The sequence below is a fragment of the Camelus dromedarius genome, chromosome 4 (genome assembly GCF_036321535.1).
Source record: "Camelus dromedarius isolate mCamDro1 chromosome 4, mCamDro1.pat, whole genome shotgun sequence".
In the NCBI taxonomy this organism is placed as follows: domain Eukaryota; kingdom Metazoa; phylum Chordata; class Mammalia; order Artiodactyla; family Camelidae; genus Camelus; species Camelus dromedarius.
The window spans coordinates 30184093-30209368 of NC_087439.1; the positions used below are offsets into that span (position 1 = coordinate 30184093).

Below are 25276 nucleotides of genomic sequence, written 5' to 3' on the forward strand. Positions count from 1 at the left end.
ATGACATGGGTAACTCTAAAATTGTGACTATGTAGTTAAGAAAATGTTTATGTGTGTTGTAAGGGATAACAAGTGAAGCTAAATTCTTGGCCATGTCTTCTGCTTGGTTACGAGAAGAAAATCTTAGAGTCTTTTATAATTGACCCCTTAATTTTTGACATAATAGCTTAATCATACTAACTTAAAGAGCTCAATCTCTTGATGGTTTTATAACTTAATAGGGCTGAAAGTATCACATGAGTAGTTTGTTTCTTTCTTTTGGCCACATGTATGTGTATGTGTGTGCATGAGGCCTATGAAAAAGTGATCATTTTTTTTTAAATCAAGTAAGATTCATTTCTCTAAGAGATGATTAATTGCCAGTTTCACAGAAGTATGTCTAGGCGACATAGCTCAAGTCATAATCAAGTTTTCAGTCGCTTGACTCAGTGCCCAAAAGTTTCAGTCCTTTGATGAAATGCCCAAGTTAAATGGCCCTTTAACGTAAATCCATGGCTGAAAGCACTAGGGATTTGGCAAAGCAATGAGATTGACAGCATGACACGCTCATAGACATAAAAGAAGCAGAATAAAAAGATACATGTGGTTGGCTTTCCATCCCAAACAGAATTTTAGTCTCAAATGCAAGGACGACCGGTGCTTTCCCAGAGAGAAAATGAACCATCATCTCACTCCCCTAAATGGAGTCATTGTTTAATATACACAGATACAACATCACCAAACACACAAACTCACACTCCAACGGGGGAAATGATTCAGGTTCTGGCCTGGGGAAACAACCGCACATAGCCTCTTATTTTTATTTATTTTTTTGTTACTTGGCTGATTTATACACTGTAACACTGTAGCCAATGAGTCTTCTATGTCTTTCACAGATCCCTTGGTTAAGTTGGTAAGAGCTATGACATAGCCTAAATGACTTCTTTGAAACAAGCAGGATAGCATTCATTTGGGTTTTTTAATTTTTCAGCTGTCTGAATGGCTAATGTCCAGGAATCAATCATATCACCATGTGGCCAAACTAATATAGTAATTATTCCAAAATAGAAATGGCATGATAAGTTCATTAGTAACCAGTCTACAAATAACCCATCGTTTCAGATTCATTCCCAAGATTGAGGTAGTGCTTGGTGGTTTCTGAAAACGTTGCTGTTAGAAAGAGCTTATTAAGATTTATTTATTTATTCACTCTAGTTCTTAACTCATTTAGTGTGGAGAATTTTGTATCCAAATTCATTGACTACTGTGCAGTCTATCAATTCTCTCCCTCTACTTTCTTTTGGTTTATTTTATCGTTGTCTATTAGTTTATTAAATTTACTAAGTTAAAAACAACTTAGAATACTTTTACATATTTTTTGTTTAATTAAAATAGAAAGCTGTGGACTTTCATGTTATAAACTGAATGCTTGTGTCCTTCCAAAATTCATATATTGAAGCTCAAAGATAACTATATTTAGAGATAGGGCCTGAAAGGAGATAACAGATGTTAAATGAAGTCATAAGAGTAAGAGCCTAATCTGAGAGGTCTGGAGCCCTAAGATGAGGAAGAGACACCAGAGCTCTCTCTTGGCCATGTGAGGGCACGATGCTAATGTTGCCATCTGCAAGCCAGGAAGAGAGCTCTCAGCAGAAACCACACTGGCCAGCACCTTGATCTTGGACTTCTCAGCTCTAGAACCGTGAGAAATTAATTTCTGTTGCTTAAGCTACCCAGTCTGTGGTATTTTGTTATGGCAGCCCCAGCATAATAACACAATTCCTCTAAATTCAGTTTTAGCTGCCTCAAAGAAGTGTTCTTAACTTCACTGATTAGCACATAATTTGTAGTATCTGTATTATATTCCTCTTTGATATGGAGTTATTTAGAATAGGGTTTTTAACATTTATTTGTGGTTAAATTATTTTTGTGAACTTAAAATTTGTTCATTTAATTTAAAAATTATGTTTATTAAATATAACATTCATATAGGAAAGAGAAATCATAAAGGTATAGTTTAGTAATCTATCACAAAGTAAACATGCCCATGTAACCATGGCCAGTGTCAAAACACAGCATCACTAGCATCCCAGAAGAAACTAGCAAGGCCTTCCCAAAATATCCTCCCCTCTCCTAAGAATAGTCACTGTTCTCACTTCTAGCAACATAAATTAGTTTTGTCTGTTTTTGAACTTTAGAGAAATTGAACCAAATGACACATATTTGTACATATCTGACCTCTTTTGGATGATATCTGTTATTGCCCTAAATTGTTCTTTGTTAATTTTCATTGCTTTGTAGTATTCCATTGTGAAGCAGAACAAAATATATTCCTTCTGATGTTGATGGGGTATCTCTGTTGCCTACTTTTTTGAAACTAATTCAAATAAAGCTGCCATGAATATTCTGGTACGTGTGCTTCATATAAGTGTGCATGAATTTCTTTTGGCTACATACCTCAGAATTAAATGGCTGAACCAAGTTTCACAGAAACTGCTAAAATATCTTCCAGGTGATGGTACTACTTTGCACTTAGCAATGAATAAGACAGCTTATTGTTCTTTATTTCATAATAACTTTTTATTTACAATCTTTTTAATTTTCATCAGTCAGGGGAGGTGGTGGTTAAGAGTGTCTTGGCGTGGTGTTAGTTTGGATTTCCTAGAGGACTTAGTGAAGTTGAGCACTCTTTCAAATGTTTGTGGGCCATTTGATTACCCTATTTTGTAAAATTTTTGTTCAGTTTTCTTGCTCATTTGTCTATTGGGTTAGCTATGTTTTTCTCTACTCTTATCATAATTTCTACATCTAATATCTTCTAGGATATCTTGTAGAATCAGTTTTTCTCTTCATTTTATTTTCTTTTTCATCTCCTTACATTTCTATGTACATTTTAGAATCAGCTTGACAAATTCCAAATTTTGTTTAGAGTTTGTTTGTTTGGATCGAACTGAATCTGAAAATTAATTTGAGTACAATGACCTTTACAGTATGAACATGGTATATCCCTTCCTTTATTTAGATTCTCATTAATTTCTCTTAATTTTTTTTTTGTTTTCTATATGGATATTTTGCATATCTTTTCTCAGTTCTGTTCCCACAAAATTGATTTTTATGCTATTGCTGCATAGTCATTTTCTTGTGTCTTGTTTAAAGAATTTATTGTTTTATAAGTTTCTTCTTATCATTTTAATATCTACTCCATCTGTAGTGATGTCCCCTTTTCATTCCTGGAACTGACTGTTAGTGCCTTTCTTCTTCTTTTTCTTATGACCAGCACTGCAGAGTTTTATCAATTTTATTAATTTTTCCAAAGAATCCAATTTTACCTTGTTTTTTCTATGTAAATTTTTTTAAGTTGACATCTGTGAACTTAGCAGTTTCTATAAATTTTGAAGCTTAATTTTCCATCCTAGAGATGGATAATTCATTCATATTCAGTCTTTTTCTTTCTCAGATATGAACTGAAAGCTATACATTTCCTACTAAAGCATGGTTTCATTATTATTATTTATTATTATCTGGTAATTCTAACATCTGTTGGTTGGGTTCTTTTGTCTTATTGATAGATGATGTTGTTTCCTGTATACCTGGTTATTTTTGTTTGAGTGCTGCACACTGAATATGAAAACTTGTAGCGATGACATGAGAGTCTGCATCCTACATCCAGTTGTGGGGCTGGCAAGCTTTTTCTTTAAAGACCAAATAGTAAATATTATTGACTTTGCAGCCCATGTGATCTTTGTTGCGAGTCCTCAACTTTGCCGTGGTGATATGAAAGCAACCACAGACAATATATAAATGAATGACTGAGTCTGGCTGTGTTCCAAGAGATATTTAATAAACAAACAGTGACCTGGATTTTGCTTACAGGCTCTAGTTTGCTAACCCTTCTTCTAGAGAGGTTTTACTTTTGCCTCTGTTAAGTGGATAAGCTAGGACCACTAGCAATATGGTGCTACCTTCCAGTCAGGAACTGAGATCATTCAAAGCCAGACTTCTGTTCTTGCAAAGGCTGCTCTATACCTAACTCCTCCAAACCTTCAGAGCCTGGGGCAGGGTTTCTCAACCTTGGCATTGTTTTGGGCCAGATAATTCTTTTGTAGATGGGCGACCCTGGTCCTTGTAAAACATTTAGCAGCACTCCTGACCGCTAATCCCTAGACGCCAGTAGCATGCCTCCTCCCATTTGTGAGAACTAAGGATATCTAGAGACTGCCAGAATCTCCCCCAGTTGAGAATCACTGAGGGTTCCCTTAATGATCAGACTTGAACCCCACCATTTATTCTGTTAGTGCCCCTAGCACTCTAGTGCCACGTACCTTGAAAGCTCTGCTCGGGTTCTCAACTTTCAGCCACCTCTTTAAGAATGGAATGAAACCTCTAGTGTGAAAGTACCCCAAAATGTTGTCCCCACTCTGGATTCCCCTCTCCTCCTTGGTCTTGACACACTCTTATTTTATTTTCTATTGTAAAGTATTTCTAGCTTCTATTTCAGATTATTTTTCCGGGTTTAGTAGTCTATATTACTGTAAGTAGAACTCCCAGCATATGGTATTTTTAATAGACTTTTTTCTCCCAAAAAAGTTAGTTAAAAATTAGAGGGATATTATAATTTCACTAATGTTATTTAATTTTTTCTTTCATCAGATCTAAGGGACACTGATGAATTGGTATATTTTTTCCATGGATTTTTAGTAGATTCCAGTTACACTAAACATTAAATTGCATTTATTACAGAACCTTTCTCTGTACATTAATCAGTTAATTCTAGTTCATTAACAAACTTAAAATTAAATAATTCAATTTCCATGGGAAAATAGAGAATGATTATATTTCCAAATTGGTTTTAAAAAGCCTATAGTATAATTGAATCCTGATATAATTTATGTTAATCATAATTTAGTACTAAAATAAAACATGCTGATCATTTGAGAATACTAGATTTTGAAATGGGCAAAAATGATTTAAGTAAAAATTACGAGGAAAAATTAAGCTTTGGTTATTTCCTAGAATGGTGGTAATTGAGTTTGTTGAAGAGTTTTTAATTATGTGATTATTAGAGGGTTATGTGTTTCATATACCTGGTTTTTTAATTAACAACCTATGTGACTGTAGTCTATTCATTTAGCCTTTCTGGGACTTTTGTGGAAGTGTTATCTTCCACAAAATAAATGTTAGCAAATATTTTTTGAACACCTATTTCATGCAAGATACTGCTCTACATATTTTATGTATGTTAATTGGAATAATCCTCATCATAACTGTGAGGTTGGTACTATTATTATACACACACTTTAGACGAGGAAATGGACTTCTATACCTATTATCAATACAAATGCAATGCTGACATTTGAAAAATATGACTAAATATTAGAATTGGAGTTTTAGAATGATTAATTCCATGTAACTTATATAGTTACTGTTAAATAGCTTCACTTGTGTGTAACTCTGTAAAATCTCATCAAATATGTTAAAAAATAACATTGTAAAATACCTAGGTCAGTGATATTTTAGATCACTGTTGGCCTCAAATGTTCAGATGTGCCTGTATATCCAGGTTTAAAACTACTAACATTCTCTTGTTGCTTTTAAGGGAAGATTTAGCCAATCTATGTCAAAGGAGTTCTCACATTCTCTTAATCAGACTTGCTTTCCTCCGAACTAGAGACTTTACGTATAATTCCCTATGGTTTGTCATCCACTGTTGACAACCTGCCATGGTCCTCTGCTTGAGCCAGCTCACTGCAAAAAAAGAAAAATTACTTTAACTACCCTAAAAAGGTTAATTCAGGCAATTTTCAAGAAGCAGATTGAGAAATTATAAAACCATATTTTAAAAAATTAATTTGTTCACTAAACAATTGTTATGACACAAATCATAAAAAAAGTATGTGTTTTGAATGGTTTATATATATATATTCATGGTAGAAAACTAAAAAGATATCTGATGAAAAATAAGTCTACATCCTACTTCTGTCTCCAGATATTGAGTTTGTCTCCAGAGGTTCTATTACTGGAAATTAGGCAAGCATTTGAGAAGAACTATAGCAAACTAATTTTAAAGGAGTATCTTTCTTACAAGAATCATAGTATCTTACCTATAGTACAGTGTATTTTTTAAAGAGTTTCTTAACACTGTTATTCTTTTGTTCAACAATCACTTGCTAAATGCCTATTAGTTTCAAGGTAATGTTTAGGCCAGTAGTTTACAATGTGATAGACATTAGATTTAACAGGAAGCTTTTAAAAAAAATATCCTAGTCCCTACCCAAACCAAGTAAGTCAAAACCTAGGAGACGGGCTGCCCAGGCATCAGATTATTTTTCCTTTTTTAAAACTCCCCAGTGGATTCTAATATGCACTAGATTAAACACTGACCCCATACTGTGAGGTATACAAAGTTAGGTTTGGCACCAGCTCTTTTCTCCAAGTGGGTGAAATGCCCATAGTGTATTGTAAATGTTTAAAAACTGGCTATCTGAACAAAAAGCCCTAATTTGTAGCATTTGCTGATTTTCATGGTATAAATACTTTCATCACGGCCAATTTCAAGCTAACAACATGACTCATTGAAGGCAGACCCAGGAAGAGATGTGAAAATGCACACCAATACACGGTATTTCTACTACACAAAGATAACGGACATAAGTACCTCAAAAGAACAGGTAATAATATAACGTGGTAATATAATTAAGGAGTATGAGTTTTGATTATTTGTTGCCCATATTTTAATGTAATTTGTTTAATTATAAGTTACATAACTTAATATTTAACAATGGCTCCATTTAACAGCTCACAAAATCTTGCAAAGTTTAAAAATTTGTTCTTGAGAGCCTATGCAAGCCAGCTCCAGTACATCACCACCTCTAGTGCATTAGGATATGAGAACTACAACAGAATACAGGAAACAAATAAGCACTATGGAAGCTTATTATCTTCTCTTCTCCTGACAGCCACTCAGTGAAGGTGGTAGAGGGCATATTACCCCCTTTTGACTGATGAGGATATCAAGCTGCACAGAGATTTCAATTTGTCCCCTCCTGAGTAAGCCACAGAGCTGAACCGGAACACCATCATCTGTCTCCCAGTCACCGTCTCACCAACACACCTGTTTAGAATCATCTTAGAAACAAGGAACACGCATTGGGGGGACCTTTTTCAGAGGAAGATTTTAATTATTGATGCATCCTCATTTAAAACTTGTCCAAGCTATGCCCTACTGATCCTTGAAGTGATTTCCTTTTAAAGATGAAGTTCAGATAAGATTTCACACAGAAGCTCTCTGCACCATCAACTAATACATATTCACAAAGCACTTCCTTTGTCCTCTGCTAGAGACGTGAGGATGGCAAAAGGAGTGTAAGTTTTGGTCCCTACACTCAAGGAGCTTTCAATCTTATGTATCAGATCACTACATTGTATGCCTGAAACTAATATAACATTGTAAATCAATTATACTTCAATTTAAAAAAAATCCCCCCCAAATCTAACGGAACTTCGTTCTTGTGCTCTGTGAACATGACTCAGCTCACCTCCTCGCGTCTGCTGTCGTGTGTGTGTCTCATTCAGCTACTCTGAACCTCTTTATTCCAGGCTCTGAATGCCCAGTTCTGTTCCATTTCTGAGAAGACTTTGGATTGGCCAGCTGAAAACCAAAAGCTTTGGTCGCTGGCGCTACTCAGATTGCCTGCCCTTCCCTTGGTCAAGTTCTGACAGCAGATTCTGTTCCCTCACGGGTCTTAGTAGCTGAGCTCGTGGCAGAGTTTTTTCCTTACCTAGGCAGACAGGCAGGAATGATTGGCATTCCTAGTACAGATGGAACAATTACAGAAATGCAAAAAGAAAGGTGAAAGATATCTGCTGTTCCAAGTTCAGCCAGTGGTCATATTAGATCAGAACACGTGAGTCCATTCAGAGCGACAGATGATTTGCCCGACATCACATGGTAGGTTAACATTAAACTCCAAAACTCCAGTATATGCAAAAGCGCCAAATCATTTTTATTGTTTTAGTAATGAAGTTGCTTCTAAAAAATGTCTTTATATTAATATACTGCCTTCCTAAAGATTCCCAAAATTCCCTTTCTGTTTTATGAGTTTTATATATTTTTGCTTTCTTGCTCAGTGGTTATATTTTTTGTGTGTTTTAAAGTGTGAGTTCAAAGGTTGAGAACATGGTTTGGCTCAATTTCATGTATTGTTCACTGTGGTTCCACATCACAACCAAAACCAAAGGATGATTCTTTTCTGTCTGTCTTTCTTTTTTTTTTTAAAACCGTATCTGAAGATGCAAACAGCTTTTATAACTTTTTCCAAAAAGACTTTCCCTAAAGGAAACTGGGGTTTGGTTTTATGTTATTTAGGTCATTTAATCAGAAAGCAAATCATCTGTCTTTGATCATGCCCTTGCCAGAAGATCCCTAACTCATTAGTGTGCTATTAATGAGGCTGGATTTTTAAAGCAGGTGTTGTTAAGTGCAATCAGAGCAGCTTTATTAAGCCACAAATTGTCTTGCGATGACAAAGGAAGTCAGATTGGTCCATGCTCAGTTAACCTTTGTCTATATGCATGACTTGGCTGATTAAACAGCAATTGATAATGACCTTCAGTCTGGCAAAGCTGGAAAAAGGTGATGCCTGATGTTGGCATTCATTGTATGTTATGTGAGTGACAGGCAGGCAATCTCTTTAATTTAGAAATCTATAATGCAACTTCAAAATTAACTAATATCACAGTGCAATGAGCAACTAATCTATGTGTATTAAACTGATATTTTGATGTGTGTGTTATTTCACAGGAGAAGCATTGTTGCAAAGAGAGTTAACATCAAGTCAAAGTAGCTTTGACTAGTCATCCTTAGTAGCTAGAAAAAGAAGACTGTGGAAGATAAGGGACAGTTGTTTTTTTTGGAGATTATTAATTTATTTAACAAGCATACTGGGCTCCTAATATGTTGAAGACCCTGGCCTGGTGAATTAAACACAGGAGCTGCTTCTCAGGAGCTCACAATGGGGTGATAGACAGGAACATTAATTTTATTACAATTTATTCAGTGCAATAGCAGTTTATCATTAGCACGTGAGAAGAATGCTGTCATTCTGAAGACCTCAACTGATTCCAAAAAGTGGAGGGAGAATCAGAGCTGTAGGGGAAATTATAATTTATTGAGTGTCTATTATATGCTAGATCCTTTGTTCATGTTACCCATCAGAATCCCTGTAACAATTCTTAAGTAAATATTTAATTTCGTAAGTGAGAAAACAGAAGTTCACTCTGTTGCCCAAGGTCAGTCGACTAGTAAGTAAGTAGCACAACCAGGATTTGAAATCAAGCTCTGTTTGTGTCTCAAACCCACAACATTCTGGGCAAACACTCAGGATAAATGGAAATGAGTCAACAGCAAATTATGCACCATTTGTGCTCTGCATGCGTGCGTGCGTGCGTGCGTGCGTGTGGTTTGTGTGTGTCTGTCCATTCTTGTTTGTTTGTTGCCTGGTTTGGGAAGGGTAATACATGGGTCACATTGTCTTGAAATCAGTATTAAACAATGGCTTCTGTCTCGTGGTTTTATAAATTTTCCTGTATTTTTTTTGCAAGTTCATCTTCATGAACAGACGTGTAATGACTTTACCATTTGTCACAGCGTACATCCTTTGCGTTAAGTAGGCGTTTCAAAGTTCCCTCCTAAAATATAGAGCCCAGAGATGGTTATAACTTGAAATTTTGCTAACACTTACACGTCCCAGCTTGGGGTTAAGGACATTTTTTTCCAGGATGTGTTAAGAGATGTGCCAAGAAGAAAGTCTAGCCAGGCTCAAATAGGCTTGTTTAACTATTAAACAAAATTAGAGAGGTTTCTTTCTTATTGCAGGACCTTTCAGAGCCTTTAATGTGCTAATAGGTATTGTGACTTTCCAAGGGTAGAATTTGGTATCCAGCATTTCCCAAGTTTTCTTGACCATGAGGTTCTTTGTTCTTTGATCACCAATTAACACTCACAAGAACTAGTGTGTGCGGAACAGAGTGAACCCCTGCTCTGTGAAAAATTAGCAGCCAACTAACAGCATAGAGAAGGCAGAGAAGAGAAACAAAGATGAAAGGACATTGATACAGGAAATAGGAAAGCTCAATGATCAATTTACCTTTTTTACAATTTTGCTAGAACCTGATGTGAGTATTCAAATGCTGGAAAAATTTTAATGAACTGTATGATCACTTCTGACATAAATATAAGTGCTATTCATCTAAATTGCCTAAACCAAACACCAATCATTACTATAAATATTAGTTGAGTTTCTCTGAGTTCTACTTCTCTCCTGAATAACATGTGAATGAGCTATTCATTTTGAGATTATATGAAGGTTATCAAATGATTAATAGGGCAAATGGAACATGGGGCATTGAAATAAACTATGTAAACTTACTGAGAATTAACTAAGACCTACAAAAGTACAAATTATTTGCAGCGCTATTAGCTATATTGTTCTAGGTCAACCCTGCACTTGCAGAATCATCTTTCAGAAGCACATTTTTAAACCTACCAGCCCAAGAATAAAATTTCTGATGTATAGTCAGAGTCAACTGTCAATCATTCCCCACCAGCGTAATAGCTCCTTGGTCCTGTCCAAGGTCCTCCACTTTTCATCTCTGCTCTACAGCATTCTGTCTCTGTCCCCATGTTCATCCCACTGGTTGCTTCCTGCTATCATTGCTAGGAAACCAGTTAACATCAGATACTAAAACTCTCCATCTGCAAGGGCAAAACATTAAATTACAGGTTATCTCTGCCACTCCAAGTCCATTTGCTATATTATAATTGTTGCTATAGTGCTTCCTGTTCTTGTCCTGTTACTGCATTAATGCAAGTATCACAGTAACCGTGGGAGCCTTGAATTCTCCTTGAAGCTGCTGGAATCCTTCCAAGCACGCACTATAACGGTATCATTGCCTGGAAATGCCTTTGGCTCACAGGGAAAGAAGGCTGCTTGGAAGACTGTCTGAGAATTGTCATATTTAAGAAGGAACCAAGTTCACTTGCCACCACTTCATAATTTTTTTCTGTTTAAACATTTTCCAGACTTCCTCAGATCACTTAGTTCTACCCACTTTAAAGACCTGTTTCCTCCTATTTAACCTGTCATTTTTGCAGCAAGTAGATCCCAAAATAACAGATGATAAAAACGATAACTGACATCAATTGCAGTGAGGCCACCTGTTCAGCCCAATGACAATCTCAATTGACTTCCACGTACAGGGTGGTGACCAGCAAATAGATGGTGATGATGTCTGGTCATTTGGTCTTCTGATGAAACAGACCTGGGATGTGACCAGGATGAAAAGTTTGGTAGGACAGAGAAGGAGTTAATCAAGTTTTCCTTCAAGGTCGTTCATTTTCTTCCCAGATAATGAGCAGATTTGAATAAGGATTATTTTACAGGTTGAGCAATCACAGATTGTGAGTTGAATAGGTGAAAATTATTTAGGGAAAGAGGATAAGAAAAGCGTACCCTGGCTGATAGATGTTTCAATTTTCCCGAGAAAAGACACGCACTTACCAGATCATAATCATTTTGGTAAATTACATTTCAATGCTGAGTCATCTGCACAGCAGTGAGGTGGTACGTGCATCTTTGAAAGATAAATTGTACAGCTGAGTTATCCAAATGTCTGTATTAGAAATGGCTTGAGGGGAACTATGAACAGAACTTAAGGCATACAGGAAAACTTCTAGCTTTGGGGCTTATCTTTTAAAGAGGAAAATGAGTCCAAAGCTCTTCGAAAAAATCTCCAGGAAATATTTGCACTAGAAGTCACATTGCTGTAAATGATTGCCTTGTTTTAGTCTTTCCCGAAATTGCACATGTGACCATCAGCTGGATAAAAAGGATGCAAAATTCAAGGTGGCATCTCAATTGAATAAAATTACAACTATTTTGTGGCTAAAATGTAATCATCCTCTTTATCAGTGGTTCTACCTCCCAGTTACATGAGAAGCAGTGTGATAGCCTAGGAATGTGGTTCTCAAAGTATGGTTCCCAGACCAGCAGCATCAGGGAACTTGTTAGGAAAGCAGATACTGGAACTCCATCCAGACCAACTGAATAAGAAACTGTGGTTGGAGGGTGGGAGGCAGAAATCTGCTAGAACTCCATGTGGTTCTAATCCATGCTATAGTGAGAGGACTGTCCTATGCAGAAGATCTTTGGAATCAGGAAACTGCAATTCACCAAATCAGCTGGATGAGCATGAGTAAATCCTCCCACTTCCTGAAGTTGGTTTCTTATCAGCAAATTGAAGAGTGTGGGTTACATAATTTCTGAATGTGTAACTCTGCATTACTCACACATTAAAACTAAAATTCTACCATAATGGTTCAGGGTTGAAAGTTTACATTCTGAAGACAGAGAGCCGTGATTTCAAATCCCTACTCCAGCCTCATAGCTGTATCTCCCTTCTTAGGTTTAGCCTCTCAGAGCCTCAGTTTCCTCAAACTGCAGATAATAATAGTGCTCAAGTCATAGATTTTTGAGAGTTAAATGAGATCATGCGTGTAGCGTACTTAGCATGGTAGTTGGCATATAAGGGCTTAGCAAAGAATGATTATTGTTATTTGGAAGTAGAGCTCTGAAAAAAGATGCCCAATTTTCAAAATCATAGAATTAGACAAAGGACTTCCATTTGAAGCCTTCTAAGTGAAGACTAGACATTTCAGGACAAATGGGCATTTTTAGCTTTAGTTGCTTGTGGCTGATTCATGCTATTAAAAAAGTCATTGGTGTGCAAGCCTTCCATTCTTCCCTGGGGGGGAACGTCTGCACGTTTCTCACATTATTTGGTTAAACTGCAATTATTTTAGAATATGGAGAGAGAGGCAGTGAAATTTGGGTGCAACAATGAGATGTTAATATAATGATGGTGATTTTTTTTTTCCTAACAGCTTTATTTTCATTTGGTCCAGAAAAGAAAACACAATCGTTTGTGCTGTATTTGCAAACAGTCAACAAGGAAATCATGCATTAATTGTTCAGATGAAAGCATGATGCTGCTCATATTTATCTGTGTTTATCGCGGCACCAGACGGTCTGATTGGGAATGTGCTTCGAAGGAGAGCCCAGGAAACAGGCGCTAATAGATGGCTCTGTGGTGTGAGGTGTTCAGTATCAGACGAGCTTTGTTGACCCTATTCCTGCACACAATGAGTCTGTGTGGAGGGCTGTGTGCAGCAGCGCCTCGGCCTCTGTTTTAGTTCTTAATTTCTTTCACAGCATCAAAAGCCTTTTCTACTCAAAAGCTTTTCTTTTCCTCTTACTCCTGAGCCTCTGCAATCGAGGCAGAACTGCAATCTACCAGCAGCAGCCTTTGTTCCGGCCTTTCAGGAGGCTGGGGAACAGTGTGAGTCCTTCATAATTAGCCCGCGGGCCAATGAAATCCTTCGCCAAGCCGGGAGAGGCTGCAATCCCACAGCCCAAGTGGCAGAAAAGGGGGAAAAGGCCTCTTTAATTAAGGCCCAACAAAACTGGGTAAAAAAAATAGTATTTTGCTCTCTACAAATGTCCTTTCTAAATGCCTGTAAATGCTGGCACATGCACACGCTTTTAAATTGCGCCTTCATTTGTGCCGATGTACTGGCGCGCTGCTTTGGCTAAAGACTGCAGGAATTACTGGCCCAGGAGAGCTTGGACCCAGCAGCCTTAGGCCGCATGGGTGTTTGCATTTCACAAGCGGCCAGGCTGTGCTAGAGGCTGTGAGCCGAGCATCAGGGGATGGTCTCCACTTGTAAAAGTGGTGCGGACAGCCACAGCTCACCGGCCAGGCACTTTGGACGTTCACAAGTGTCATTACCCTGCTGGTGCCAAATATGTATTTATTTATTAGCCTCTTCAGTTGCCCGCCTCTCTTTTATGTCTTTCAACTTTAATACATTTATTTTTTTCTTTGGCGACCCCTTTGTGACTCAGTATGTTGAGGTTTAGAAGCCGGTTTTGAATGCACCGCTCCCCAGGATCGTTCTGGGCCACCTCTTTATGTCCTAACTTCACCTCAGCATATGTATGAGAATGATTAGGTTTTGCTCCTTTATTTTCAAACTAAAAAGATTTACCCCCAATTTTAAAAACTATAAATGTTCATTGTAAAAAAAGAAATTAATGCAGATAATCACAAGAAATGTTTTTTTTTAATTGAAGTATGGTTGATTTACAATATTATATTAGTTTCAGGTGTAGAGCTTAGTGAGCCAGTGTGTTTATGGATTATACTCCATTAAAAGTTACTACAAAATAATGACTAGAATTCCCTGTGCTGTACAGTATATCCTTGTTGCTTATCTTTTTTATACATTGTAGTTTGTGTCTCTCAATCCCCTACTGTACCTTACCTTCCCCCTTCCCTCTTCCCACTGGTAACCACACGTTTGTTTTCTGTTATCTGTGAGTCTGTTTCTGTTTTGCCATATGCATTCATGTATTTTATTACTTATTTATTATTTAATTTCCACATATAAGTGCTATCATATACTATTTGTCTTTCTCTGTCTGATTTATTTCACTAAGCATAATATAAGCCCATCCACATTACTGCAAATGGTAGAATTTCATTCTTTTTATGGCTGAGTAATATTCCATTGTGTATATATACCACATCTTCTTTATCCATTTGTCTATTGATGGACATTTAGGTTGTTTCCAAATCTTGACTATTGTAAATAGTGCTGCTATAAATATTGTGGTGCATGCTTCTTTTTAAATGAATGTTTTTGTTTTTCTCCAGATATATATACCCAGGAGCTGGATTGCTGGGTCATATGGTAGCTCTAGTTTTAGTTTTTTGAAGAAACTCCATACTGTTTTCCATAGTGGCTGCACCAATTTACACTCTCACCAACAGTGCACAGGTGTTCCCTTTTCTCCACATCCTCTCCAACACTTGTTATTTGTAGACTTTTTCTTCATATGATCATCTTGTGAATGAAGGTGTGACAATTAAATGCAATGTAAGCTAGGAGAGATGTTTCTCTAAGAGGTGAAGCTGATTTAGGCAAATTCATGGTTCTTGGTGATTCAAGGAGCAGCAGTACTGTGTAAGGAGACAAGAGTTTTAGAAGTGTGGAGTGGAGTTTGAAGTGAAGTTTGGACATCCACAGAAAGATATCAAGCAAGCAGAGGTAAATGTGGTTGAGAGCTTGGGAGTGATGCTCCCAAGTGAAGGTGTACAACATGGGACCCTTGCATCTGAGGTAGTGCCTCGAGCTGCCAACATGGGTGAGGAAGCACCAAGAAAACCTCACTGGTGCTCACCTATATCTAGGGGTGAAAAAGAGGAAGAGCATTTGAGAAACGGTCTTGGGGGCAGTGCTCAAAGGAGGAAAACCTAGATTCTGTGGTGCAATGGGAAGACATGAGGAGAATGTTAAAAGAAGGTGAGGGAGACTATGTGAAAATAGGCTGCCCACTGTGGGCCTGGCGAGGTACTAGGTGTAATCATACAGTGACATACTTTCACTTGCATGAGCTTATTTAATTCTCCCCATTACCCTATGAAGCCCACTTGGGGAAAACGTGGCTGGGAAAATCTCCATAATTCATTCACGATCATGCACCTCATAAGTGGTGGAGCTGTCCAGTTGAGATCTGTCTGGCTCCAAGGCCCATGCTAACAGTGTTAAGTTCATGTGCAGAAATTCATAGAAAATAAGTGAAAGGGAGAAAGGAAAAGTCAACTTTGAAACCATCGATACCTTTGAATGATAGTTGTCTCAGTTGGAAGAAAGTGAGGTTTAAGGGAAAAAAGTAGTAAGAAGATAGATCCAATCATTATAGTTTACTTATTCTTATAAGATAACAATGCAAGGAAAGCTGTGTGTCATTATCAACAAGAACAATTGACTGTCTTTTAATTATCTCAAAGCAATTCAGAAAAGTCTTGAAAGTAAAATGTCCTTTGGGGGAGGGGATGATTTCTTGAGGTTCAATTCAATAATCAATTTAATCTTTATGTAATTCCAAAGAGCATTATCCTTTTAGCATTAATTTTTCTGTCTTAATATTATTAAAAGACAGACTGAGGCACATTAAAACTTATGAGTTTACTTGATCTAACATAGATTGGAATTGTGCAGCACCAAACCGGAAGTGGTAAGGGGCACTCTCCTGGGAGGACCAAGGGAGCAGACGCAGAAGCAAAGTATGGAAATGATTTGATTGGCTGTAACCGAAGCACTTGCCTTATTTGGGAAAGCCTAGTTGTCTGTGATTGGTTGTTCTTAAGTTTCGACTTCTTAACCTTGAGGCATTTGTAGGAATTGACTTCAACCTGGATTTCTCTGCCTTACTGGGCTGCCAAGGCACTAGAACCACCTCAGTCTAATGGTTTCCTTGCTTAATTGCTTTACCAATATTTAACAGTTCTTCCCTTCCTGAACTTCCCTTCCCCTTTTATAGTACAATGAACAACTCACTTTCATTCCTCTAACCTTCATGTTGTTATCAACTCAAATATTATCTGTTGGGAGGTGGGTATATCTCAGTGGTAGACTGCATGCTTAGCATGCAGAAGAAAGATGAAAGGAAGGAAGGAAGACAGGAAGGAAGGAAGAAAGAAACCTGATTCCCCTCCTCAAAAAAAAGAGTAAAAAGAAAGATAAGGTTAAAAACAGAAGGAAAAAAAAGAAAATCTTTTTAAAAATTTAAAACTAAAAGAAAAAAAAATATATATATATATATAAAATCTATAACAGCCTCTTCTTGAAGCCATTTACCTTATCCTCATTCAAGCTCCTAAATGCTCATCTGATTTTGAAATTCAGGAGCTTCCTGCAAGTCTGAGGTCAATGCTGATAAGGAAAGGACACATGTACAGAGTTGAGTCGGTTGCCCTGGTGTGCTTGCTGCATCAGTCAGTGATGGGTTTTGGTGACTGTGAATCAAGAGCAAAAGACACCTCTCAGTGGGAGAGCAAACTGTGGGCAGCAACAAGGCTCCTTCCACAGTTTTCTTTGGCACGTCCATTCTCACCAGTAAATCAGCCCAGGGTCAAATACTGGTTGGCAACAAAGACCCCAGCAAGCCTAATCCAGGACTGCTTAATGCAAGAGGCTGTGTACGGCTTTTTGTTCCAAATAGCAATTCATTGGGATATTAATTTGCCTACTTTGGGAGCTTTGCTCTTCAATGTACATTAAGACTAAGAATGCATTGAAGTGATCAAAAATTTGCAAAAGAACCAAAATTAAACCCATCATTTAATTAGATTTTTTTGGATGGTTTTCATAAGTTTTTTAACTTTCTCTATTACTATCTTGATTTCTTTCTGGATTTTTTTTCTTTGCTATTTTTGTTGCCTTATAAATTGGCCCTATTTTACAATTGTTTAAAATGTATTTCCGGTGTATAAAATAGACTTGTGCACTTGGCGATATCCAGCCAATTGCCTTCATCGCAATTTTAGTAATTTATATTTAGTTTGCCTTGTATTTTCTATGTTAACAGTCGTATCATCTGCAAACAAGTGACAATTTTCCTCCTTTATAACTCTTACACATTTTTTTCTGATTTTACTGCAGTGATTGAAACGCGAATAAAACCTTGAATACGAAAAAAAAAAAAAAAGAGGTTGTGCACGTACAGCAGAGCCAGGAGGCCTGGGTGGAAGCCGTCCCCAAATGCTTCCCCTGGAAGAGTCACATCACCCCAAGGTCTGATGACAGAAAGAAGTGTGACAAAGACTCTGAAGCCCATGGAGATTATGAAGCGGTGTCCGTATGTGATTTTTACGGTAATGGAGCTACTTCTCTGCTGCCGAGACTATGGAGAATCAAACTCTGCCCTCGGATGCCAAAGGTAAGGCTGCCAAGCCCTGGCAAGGCAGAAAGAGTAGTTACAAGAAAAGCCTGGTGGTGGGGTCCACTCCTGTGTGCGTCTGTGGCAGAAGGTGGAGGGCACATGGGTCATGTGTGGGTGCTGCTTGAGTGGGGAGACCTTTTCCATGGCACAAGGTTCTAGACGGGTTAGGATTAGGTAGACTTGGTCAAAGCAGAATCATTGTTTGTTTGTTTTTATCAGACCTAATTTTATTGATTTAGTTAGTTGGGAGTTTTTTTGGGTTTTTATTAGGACTATTTTTTTTAGAGCAGCTTTAGGTTTACAGCATTATTGAGGGGACAGTACAGAGATTTCCCATATACCCCTGCCCCCACTTATGCATAGCCCTCCATGGGCAACATCTCCAGAGTGGTGCACTGGTACAACTGATCAACCCACACTGACACGTCATTACCACCCAGAGTCCATAGTTTACATTAGGGTTCACTCTTGGTGCTGTGCATTTTATGGGTTTGGACAAATGTATAATGATGATAATATCCATCATTAGAATTTTAATGAATTAATATTAGAATATTCATCATTAGAATATCATACATTTACTGCCCTAAAAATCCTCTGTGCTCTGCCTATTTATCCCTCCCCACCCCTGCTACCCCTGACAGCCACTGATCTTTCTACCATGTCCATAATTCTGCCTTTTCCAGAATGTCACATAGTTAGAGTCATACAGTCTATACTTTTTCCGATTGGCTTATTTAACTTAGTAATATGCATTTAAGGTTCCTCCATGTCTTTTCATGGCTTGATAGCTATTCCTTTCCAGTGCTGAGTAATATTCCATTGTCTGGATGGACCACAGCTTATTTATTTAGTCACCGACTGAAGGACATCTTGGTTGTTTCCAGGTTTTGGCAATTATGAGTAAAGCTGCTACAAATATCTGTCTGCAGATTTTTGTGTGGGAATCATAAGTTTTTTTATTTTTTATTTTTATGATTTATGTTTCATTTTGTTTTCTACTGTGTAGTTTTCTTCTTTGCCCATGTTGCACATGGGCTTTCTTAATCTGTTTCTATGATTTTTTTTTAAACAGAAAAAAAAATTTTTCCCAGTTCACAATCAGAAATAGGTGGCTACCTTATCATTCCCAAATAAAGGTGAAAAATGAAAATAAATTATGACCTTCAGCTTCAGGCTCAAGTAAAAATGGTGCATTTGCTGTATGTTGCTGGTTCTCTTTAAATTGAAATATATTATGTGTAACAAGAGAAAAAAGATTAATAATAAAGCAGCAAGCAGCTAAAGGAAAGCCAAAATGACTTCTTTATTATGGTCTGTCAAAGTAGTAATTGATATAAAGTGTGGAAAGACCGCTAAGAATTTGAGAGAGAAACCAGGATAGATTTTAAGGTAGAATTAGAAGTGACTGAAGAGAAACATTAGGCTTAAAACATTTCAAAAGGGCCGTTTGATTACTGTTGTTCTTTCATTGATATTTTCATTTTAACCATGAACTCTGTCTGTGCTTTTCTCGTGACTTTCTAATGTAATTCAGCCCTGAAATTATAAAGAGACGATTCCAGGCCATCCTCAGTGGTGCACTTTCTGGTTAACTTGACAAGTCTTTGCAGCCCCTCAGAGACTTTGGCATAATAGATGCTCAGTAAATGCTTCTTGGACAAATAACCATGTACGAATGTACAAAGCAAGCATGGCGTCATTGACTGGCGCACAAGATGATTACTGGGGACTTGTCACGTCTTCCCACCACTTGCATTTCCTTTTCTATCACTGACTCTCTCTCCCTCCCTCCCTTTCTTCTTCCCTCTCTTTTATTTCTTTATTTTTCTGCACCATTTCTTCAAGTGCCTTTTGTCCACTTGCCTATAATTTACTTCTTGGTCCCCCACACCCCAGTGGATATCATGCAGTGCTCCTGGTGATCACAGGGACGAAGAGGGTTGACCCGCTTGCTGGATGGGCCGCTCACAGTCAGAACTGGGGTGGCTGACAGTTCCCTGGCTGTGCTTCGCTGGAGTGAATTTTCTACAATCACTCCATGACCTAGATATGGAATATGTTTGCCTCAATGTGTTCTGTAAACCATTTGAATAACTACCCACACTGAAATTCTGAAGAGATTATGAAAAGGGAAACAATATGGGGCAAAATAACACATTTTACAGAGGGTAAGATTCTGTTAATGTCACCGTGTAATCTATTCATTGTGTTATGGTCCTGTGTTCTCTAAGGAGTGTCTGAAATCTGTGAGATATTTTTATATCACAATTTACATTGGTCTCTGAAAATCCCTCTGAAGACATTAGTTACAAAATAGATCAAGGTCTCCCCACGATTTCATTCTCCTGCAGCAAGTGCCCTAGGAGATTACATTTCTCTGGCTGGAGTCTCTGAAATCCTGAGATTAACATTCTCCTGAGAGGGCACACCAGCATCCTTGGAGAGCTTGGTCTATGCATTTTGAATTTCAAAGGGCAGGAAAAATAGCTAATAATTTACTATGAAGCTCACAAGCAGAATCTACCCCCAAATAGCTTCTTTCGTACAGGTTCTTTCTGTCTCCTTCTCTTCCTGCCACCTTCAGAATGACGTGGCCTCCGCTGGTTCCTCAGATGGTCTATGAGTGCGAGACCCTTAAGCTTTGAGAACTTAACTTCCCAACCTGCCCACTGTCCCTCCTTTACTGCATACACCTCTCCCCTGACTTTTGTTTCTTGGCATTAATTAGCCATAATGTGAACTGAAGTCCCATTTTTTTTTACAAGAGAATCTATATACATTCTCCTTCATTTGAAATGCAGTTGAATTGGATATTTTATATTTCCCTTTCTCAAAACCAACAAACAAACTCAAGCTAATATTTACTCACATTGAGAATTCAGTTTATAACTGTTCCAAGATTATATCTCACTGTTCCTCTCACAACTGCAATGGGTAATTCTAGGTAGAAAAAAAAATAATACAGTATACCCTAACCACTGCTGTTCAATGTAACTTTCTGTGATGATAAAAATGTGTTATATCTGCACTGCCCAATTCAGTAGTCACTAGCCACATGCACCTAATGACCACACATACGAACTTTTGGTTTTGTCTTCGTTTTTTCCCTTGTTAAACAAAATGCTAATAAAGATGAAAGGACATATTTCTGGATAGAAGAAAAAAATATTAGTAAACCTACTTTCCAGTGGCACCCAGTGCAATGGGAAAGTCTGAAAACTGATATTTTTCAGTAAGGGATTTCTACTAGGACTTGATGAATAAAGAAATAGAAATTGGCAGAAAATAGATGAGTAACAAACTGAGTTTTCACAGAGCTCAGAGTCTACCTATCAGTTGGTTTTGATGAATAATTTAAAAAATTCAGTCAAAGCGCGATAATTTATGTTCAACTGTTATTTTGATAAATTTAACCAAGTCAACTTGCATATGTAAAACCAAATTTAGGAGCTGCAGAAATCATATTAGTTTTGTAAAAAATAATAATGCATTGTAGAGCTATTTGGTAAGTACAATTTGCCATAATGCAATGCATGTCTGAGACTCACTAAGAACTCACAGAGATGTCAGTACTGTGTAATTTGTCCACGCGTAAATCTGAGTCCAATCTAAGTACAAAGGTATTTCTGACAGATTTCTTGGATTCGATTTACCCCCACCGAGCATGTAGTATTAAAATCTCAGTGGCATGCTTTATGAAACAGAAGACTGAAGATGGGTAGGCTCATGGTGTCCATAAAGTCATACTTTTTGAGCAGAGTGTCTCTCAAATTTAACACTCAGACTCCTCCAAGTAACAATGGGAAATCGAAATTGAAACCCTTGATGGAGCAGACACTTGATGAGCTTACCTACAAGCTCTGTCTGGTTTTGCTCGTGAGATGACTGAGATGACTGAGATGACCGTGGGCACAGTGAAGAGAGACGGAGTGAGACTAGCTAGACCTGCTGGGGGAGCAGGGTAGGGCGGGGGCAAGCCATCCACCTTCCCGGTACTCAGTTTCCTCATTTGGAAAATAAAAAGTAAATGAAATTAGCAGTCCATGGATTTTTATATTTCATTACCCAGTAACAGTTCAAATATATATTAGATACAATAAGCTTTGCCAACTTTTGGTTTTGCCAAATAGGGACATTAAAAAGTGCCATCTACTGTCACCATGATTTCATAAAGGGTAGGAAAGCTGACCACCAAACAAAAGTTATTAAACCTAGCTTAATGAGAATCTCTCCATGTAGTTACCATTTGTCTTAGACTTTAGTCTTGACCAGTATGAGTCTTTAGAACAGATTTGGGAACCCTTAGATCTTCACAGCCCTGATATTTTTTTCACTTATTGACCAAAAATAACTGATAGACCTGGTGTCTGAACTCTGCATTACCCAGAGTTTACTACTCCCCTGCTTCCTGCCTTTTACTATTTCCATATTCATCAAGCTCTAATAGAAATTTCGTATTGAGAAATCCCAGTCTCTAAACTTCCCTTCCTATTGCATTGGGTATCACTGATAGGTCAATTTACTATTTTTTAAAATCTACCCCCATTCTTTTTTATTTACTAAACTTTTATTTGATTACAGCAAAGAAAAAAAAAAAAAGCACCTCATTCCAAGTGTTTAGTTGTCCCACGTGAGTAGCAGCTGCTGGGTGAGACAGTGCAGAGTTATAGGACAGAAGGGTCTTTGAGGCGACAGGGTTAATCTAACAATCTATACACCAGAATATGAATTTTTCTTTTTCTACCTAGAATTACTGACTGGGAAGTGTCCAAGGAAGGTGAGGACTGAAGCTGGGGACAGTTATCAACTGAATTCCCCACATAAGTCAAAAGTAGCTAGATTTTGTCTGGGGAATTTTCTGAACCTAGATCTTTATGCCCCCACTTAGCTTTGACATTCTTTATGCTTATGCAATAGAGTAAAGCCAAACATATTTTACGATTGTGGTTTCCTGAAATCCAGATTCAGATTCAGTTTCAGGTTCCAGCATTTTATGGGAGTGAAAGATCTTTGGAAATAGCGGCTCTGTTTGGAATACCCTGCTTTCCCCTTTCCAGCTGTTCTCCCCTGCTCGCTCCCCTCCCAGTCTCCATCGAGTCCATCTGACACATGAGCCCGAGCTGCCCAATGGATTCAAATAAGCTCCATCTGCTCCCTACCTTATCTCTATTTAAATCAAGCTAAGTAAACACTTTTCCTGGGAGAACTGGGCACAGTTCTGTAGTGGACTTGAATGGAAACATCACCACTCACATCTTCTACAGCATTTGTTTCTGGAGTTTGTTATTCTTTAAGGTCTTTCAGAGCATGCTGTAATTAGCCCCCAAGGCTTTGGCTTATTTTTAAAATGATTATCTCCCCAATAGAGAAAAAGAAAGGCAAAGCTTGTGGTTCCTTGGTTAATTTAGTCAGTAGAGTCAGCCACAACAGATAATGAATGACTCTGTTAAGCTACCTGCATTGATCTCATCCATCAGAGAGCAGGCACTTCATCTAGCGCTGTCTAGAAAGAGGATGTCTGCATCTCTATTACCTTCCTTTCCTTCCTGTCCCTCACCCTTGGCCCCAATTCCCCCTAAAAAACTCAGGGAAAGTGAAACTAATGTCAATGGCTGTTTTAATGGTCCATCTGAAACCCGCCGCTCTTTCCCTAGAAATTGTGCAGTGCTCGGCCATTTCTAGATGGATGGGAGGGAGATGTGTCCAATCAAAATTGAAGAGTATTTTAGCTATTTTCAAGAAACAACTAAGGACTAAAACCTAATGGATCTTGAATTTCAATTTTTAGCATATTTATTAATAACAAAAATGTTTGCCAGAAGGTCATGCATACATACGTGTATGTGTGTGTGCACGCGTGCCTTATTTTTCTGCACAGATTATTCATGGTAGCTTCTTCAGGGAAGACAGTCAGTTTTAGTGGTTACAGTGGAATGTCATGAGAGGTTCTTTTTTTTTAACTTTTAAACAAAAGCCCCAAATTGTATATCATCAAAAAACCATAGATGAGTTTTGCTTCTTACTTGTTGTTTTCTTGAGAGTCCAGGTTTCCTTAATGCCCACCCAGATTCTGCCTGGTCTCAAAGTTTCATTGCTTAGTTCTGCTCTGGACACATGTGATGTGATGTTCCCATGGCCTAAGCCCCTCAGGGCACTGCCACCTGGCCCTATTTCTGGGGTCCTATTATCCTCATTGCTGTCAGGAAGCCAAGTTCTATAAGAGCATCTTCTACCGTCAGTCTAGATCGAGAGAGATTAACCACCACTGACCATCACAGGGACCCTGGTGCCACTCTTACAAATGCATTTTTGTCACTTTGGTAAATGGAGTATCGTCTAGGCCAGCTCACTGAATAGCACTGGCTGTTGGGCTTTCCAGCCTCATCTACTAGCACGCTGCTCTTCTGAGCCTTTTAGTACCTCTTTCATGGTCAGTCATGGCAGTTCTGGCATTGCTACCTCGCTAAGCATGGGCCATCACTTTCTCCTAGCTTCCAAGAGCTAGCCTGTGTGCGCTTTTGTGTAGGCTCTTGGGGTCCTTGCCAGGGTCTTAAGTCCTATATCACAGGACAGTGCTACTATACTGACAGAGTTTTCCTGTTATAACTCTATGTTCTGCCCGCCTCAGTCAGCATCTACAGTCCCTTACACACACCACTCCCTAGATGCTGCAGCTTCTCTGTGTTATAGTCCCCCTCCTCTCTCAGCAGACTCAGGGCTTCCTCACCTATCTTACGTTTTGATTTAGACAGTTATTCTCTGTCCAGGAAGAGAGGTGGGAGTCTATCCTGAAGGGGGTTCATATTGTCTTAGAAGGCAGAACCCTCACCATCATCTGTAAGCGAAGAGAAGGGAGAGCCAGGCTTTCCTAGGGAGAGGGGGTCCACTTCTGTGGAACCAACAGATATAGAGTGATCTGGGGATGCAAGATTTTTTAATACATTGACCCAGGTGTTGCCATCCCAGTTTCAGGGTCCCGCTCTTTTCTGAGTAACACCCTGAACTTGGTTTAGCCAAATTGCTGAGACTGAGAATTTAACCTTCTCTAAAAATCTGCTACGCTTACCTTTCAGTTGTGGACCTGATCCTCGCCTGTCTCTGCTTTCTGGTTGCAGGTGAGAGTTTTTTTATTTGCTGACAAGACCCTTGTGCCTTTACACTTCACCTTGAATTGCTGATTTGTCATTCTCAGCCCATGATTGTCTTTCTCCAGGGCACTGTTGCCCCTAGCAACAGTCCTCTAATTCAATTGTTTAATAACCACTTCCCCAAACTGCTCCAAGGCCAGGGACAGCGCCCCGTCCACTGTGATCCCGTTCCAGCTCAGGAGCTGTGAGGGTCGGAACAGTGGCACCACTGCCGCATGCTAGGGCTATCACCAGCGCACTCACTACCCAAGTGACGGCGTATATATTGCCAGTCATCCAGTTCCAATATGCCATTTTAGTGTC

At 38.4% G+C, this 25276-nt stretch overlaps 1 long non-coding RNA gene across 4 annotated transcripts in view; it reads left to right on the plus strand.

The window, feature by feature from the left end:
* Positions 1 to 25192, plus strand: part of LOC105094634 (uncharacterized) — a 525835-nt gene extending 500643 nt beyond the window's left edge. For 3 of the 4 annotated variants that reach the window (XR_010380574.1, XR_010380577.1, XR_010380575.1), the window contains one exon: positions 17543 to 18246. This is a non-coding gene — a long non-coding RNA (uncharacterized LOC105094634). Of the gene's footprint in view, positions 1 to 17542; positions 18247 to 24898 lie in introns of those variants that run through there. The other variant, XR_010380576.1, reaches the window with a different exon arrangement.
* Positions 25193 to 25276: the final 84 nt, after the last annotated feature.